The sequence below is a fragment of the Lipotes vexillifer genome, unplaced genomic scaffold (assembly GCF_000442215.2).
Source record: "Lipotes vexillifer unplaced genomic scaffold, Lipotes_vexillifer_v1.1 scaffold641, whole genome shotgun sequence".
In the NCBI taxonomy this organism is placed as follows: domain Eukaryota; kingdom Metazoa; phylum Chordata; class Mammalia; order Artiodactyla; family Lipotidae; genus Lipotes; species Lipotes vexillifer.
Window position 1 is genome coordinate 1474482 of NW_006780658.1, and position 4439 is coordinate 1478920.

Sequence of the window (4439 nt, forward strand, 5' to 3'; positions counted from 1 at the left end):
GGAAAGAGTTAAACGGAGCCATCGTGGGTGCTTATCACAAAATACAGACTTGAGAGGTAAGCAAGGGAGAGAAAACTAAAATCGTGCTGGAGGATTGTTCACATTGTGGTTGTAAGGCTACATGATAATGTCACGTCCAAGAGGAGAGGCAAGAATAGACACGGGAAAATGAACAGTGACATGGGTAACCTGTAGAATCTTAGCAGAATTCCCTCCAAGTGTTCATCACTAAGGCCAGATACAGCAGGATCATGTGGAAATTCTCCTTTAAATAGTACTAGTGGTGGCATAAGAAAATAGAGTGAAAGTATCCATAAGACAATGGAAATGGACCCCAGGAAACAGATGGCAAGTAGTTTGTGCTCAAGAGAAGCACATCAGAGAAGCTTTCTGAATTGGTCAAAGAAGGAAAGGAGAGGTGGAGAAGATGCACTGGGCAGAGATCTCATGTGCCTGATACTTACGACTAGGAAATACAACAGGCGTCATTGGGACTGGTGTTCTGTAATGCCAGGCCATCTTGGTTCACTTGGTGAAGCCCTCAGAGGCAACCACGCCCACTGTTTAGAAAGACTTTAATCTTAACAAAAGGTGATTTAGAACATCAAAAGTAAGTGGATTGCTTTCATCAGAAAAATGCAATTGGTTCTTATAAAGTATTCTTGCTTTTTAAAAAAAATTAATCTGAATCTAACCAAACCTCTGTATTAGTTATCAGTTTATAGCAAATGGCGGGGATAGAGAAACAAGTTAAATGATACCACAAGGAAGTAGTCAGCCAAATTTTATATTTTATAAAATGCAGTTTCTCCAACCACAAATGTCCCAGTTTCTCCAACAGACTAATGGCATGAAATAAGGGGAGATAAATGGAATAAAAGATACTTAGATCTTAATTTAGAAAGAAGTAATTGGTGTAAGAATACAACTTGTAGTCATTTCAAGGAAGTAATTGGACAATAGAGTACGTGTGTGTATGTGGGTTTCCACTGCTCTGTTGTTTGTAATGGTGGAAATACAATGCTTCCACTGAAAAGGATGCAGTATTGAGACAGAAAAGTAAAGTAAGAGGGAGGAAAAAAAGCAGGGTACAGGCAGTATGGACCATATGCATGGTATGGTAATCAGAAAACCTAGATTTTAATGTAAGGCTAGTTCCCACTGTTAGACCTTGAGCAAATCAACCTCTCTGAGACTCTATTTCCTCATCTTAAAATAAATTATAGTTCCTATCTCATAGAGATGCTATGAGAATTAAATATAATAATGTTAAGCACAAAGCTCGGCAGAGTAAACATTTGCTATATCCTCCTAGAATATACACCAGACTTTCTAGAGTGGTCATGGCTCTCTAGAGAGAAAATTATGGATTTTTTCCCTTTTCTGTTTTAGATAGAATTTCATTGTCATTCAACTCTAAAGTTTTTGTCATTTTCACTGTAAGAATACATGTGTGTATCCTTTTAAAATATTAATAAACTTTATTTCTTAGAGCACTTTTAGGTTCACAGCAAAATTGAGAAGAGAGTACAGCATCTCCACATATCCCCTGACTGCACACACATGACAAAATCCCCCACTATCAACACTGTGTCCTTTTTGAACCATGAGTTTGTTAGGTCTGATTTTTAATTTTCAAATAACTGGGAATTTTTAACAGATAACTTGATATTTAGTTGCACTGTCATCATAGGAGATGGTTTGTATAATCTTGATTCAAGAAGAATTTATACTTAAACTTTCATTTTCCTATATAACCTAATACATGGTAAATATTTGAAAAGAAAGTATATTTTCCATATGCAGGAGTCTATATATTTTCAATATGCTCTGTCATTCTTTAACATATATTTTTAAATCCCTGACTACAACTGTGGATTTGTCCATTTTTCTTGTAATTTTTCTTGTGTTTTAAAGGTTATATAGCAACTCTCTTAATCCTGATTGATCTTTTTTGCCTCCTGTTCTATTTTGTTATGTGAACTATTTACATAAGGTAGCACAGGAGAAGAAGTGATAGCGAGATGGGAAGACTTCCAGCAGTGCAAGATTCAGAATGCAGAAGGGTGTAGTGGTCACTGGCATGTTCTTTGGATAAAGACTGATCTAAACTGAAGTCCAGGCTTATCATGTCTAAGCTTCAGTGTACTCATCTGTACAATGTGGCTGATGACAATAACAGTACCCACTCCAATCCAAACTCACATCTGGTGGTGCCTTAGGCTAAAGGTCGGGGCATTGCAGAACCCTGAAAAATTTCCTAAAAGTCGTAACTGGGAAATAAATCAGTGTTGACTTGAAATAATGCAGCTTAAGAGGGCTTACCTACTTGTAGCAATGAAAAGGGAATTATAAAAAATCATTTCCTAGCTAAACTGAAATCCTCAGGGGGTCATTGTAGTGCCACTGGTCAGTGTTCTTGAATCCTTGGTTCATCACCAGTTTTCAGAGGCTCTAGAGGAGCTGAAGAAAGCCCCTGATTTCTTTTCCATTTTATCACATGCTCCACAGGCAAAGTGAAAGCTTTCCTCAGTTCTCACTTTGTGAGTAAATTCTGACTAAACCAAAGTAATTTGTTAATTCAGTCATAATATTTCTGATAACCCAAGAAACTATAATAATCTAAATAATAACGGGATTTCACTTAATGCCTGTTCCTTTTACTTTCTTACATAAATTAAGACCCTCTGTCCATCTTTTCTCCATGAAAGTACATAAAGCCAAACCTAATCTTCTCCTGACAGGACACATCCATAAAAATGAGCTTTGAAGTCTGCCTATCGCTAAAAGGAATGTTCTGCCTGGAACGGACAGTTTATAATTGTTTTGAACGTTTACCTTTCCAAAGTGTCCACAAGATTTAATAGCTTTATCCAGCTCTAAAAAAAACATACCCTTCTCTGGCCCTTATTTATCTAGAGATCAGTTTATTAGCAAATATTTGTGCTCTGCTATGTGCCAGGCACTGTTCTAGGCTTTGGGGAAACAAAAATAGGTTAAGACATGGTCCATGGTGAAGGGAATCCTAGTTTGTTTAGTAAACAAGCAAAGCAATGAATTAATACATTCATTTTACAAAAACATAAGCTATGCGAAAAGGAAAGTTCCACTCCTGTGGGTGGCCTGAGTCCTGGGGGAGAGGCGGCCCCGGCCGCTAGGCATCTTGCTGCTGGATGAAGGGTTGGGGATGGCTTTCATGCCGTCCTGCGGGCAGATGAGCACCACAGAGGTGCCCCTGCACACCACCAGGCCCAGCTGCCGGGTGTCCTCTGTGAGCTCGTACTGGTCGTCATGGTCTCTCATGTACTCGATGGTGCCGTCCAGCACGAGGCTGAGCAGCGGGTCAAAGCCTCTCAGGATTCCACTGGCTTCTCGGCCTCCCTAGAACTTCACTAGGGATCATCGTGTCAATGTATTTGGACAGGTCCAAGATGCTCCCCTTCTTTTTCTTCTCTTTGTCCGCCATCTTGCCCAGCCGCGGCGCTGCCTATCTAGGTTTATATCAGAGGTTGAAAACAGGTAAGCTGAAGACATTTGACCCACGTGGCATTTTTGTTTCTAATCCAGAAATTTCAAATAGAAATATGAGTTTTGGGGTTGTCTGGAAGAGTCAACAAATGTGAAAGAATGGCACTTTGGACTAACTTTCCTGTTATGGCTGCTGTTAACCAGAATTAAGAAGCCCTGCTCCCTTTAAAAGGGACACATACTCCCTCAGGCCAGCCTGCTTCACATACTTGGGTTATCCGCCTGGCTGCCGGAGGAAGGAAGCCTGTGACCTTGATCTTTACCAAATAATCACGAACAAGGTGGTTTGCTGAGTACCAGTGATCACTCGCCCAGCACTTATAATCTGTGCTTTGATATTTCTTTGTAATCTAAAGATAAGATTCTAAATTAAATTATTTTTAAAAATACAAACCCCGGCATCGTTAGTAATGCTGCAGGAGACCCTCAGCAGCCAGGAATGATCTGGAGGTTTCTCTGACTAAAAGGTAAAGGTTCTAAATATATAAAACTATCTACAGTGAACCGGACCAGATTACTCTATAAAAGAGTAGTTCCTGAATTGATTTTGTTCAAAATGGCAACATACATGTTTGTAATGTTTTTGAGATCTTTTCAGCAAATAACCTATAAGTGTCATACACGGGTAAGGAAAAAAAATATTTGCTGTTAAGCAGAGAACATCTGTAAAGTAATTGCCCATGTAGTCATAACCTAATTTGAAATGTGTGGGGCAGAGCTCTCTATATCTGAGAGAGCCAGTCACTAAGAGCAAGAAGCTAAACTGAATTCTACAAAGAAAAAAAATGCACTCTGAAAATAAGTTGCCCAGATTCCTCCTAGCAGGTGAATTTAGAACCTGATGTTAGTTTCTGATTAAAATTTTCAGAAAATGAGTACAGCGTTTGAAACTGAAAGTGCAGTTGCATTCC

At 39.1% G+C, this 4439-nt stretch overlaps 1 protein-coding gene and 1 pseudogene across 5 annotated transcripts in view; one reads left to right on the forward strand and one right to left on the reverse strand.

The window, feature by feature from the left end:
• SCHIP1 (schwannomin interacting protein 1) overlaps nucleotides 1-4439 on the forward strand; it is a 785715-nt gene that overhangs the window by 607475 nt on the left and 173801 nt on the right. The gene's annotated exons all lie outside the window — the stretch shown is intronic.
• On the reverse strand, nucleotides 3155-3466 carry LOC103079021 (U6 snRNA-associated Sm-like protein LSm7 pseudogene; annotated as a pseudogene).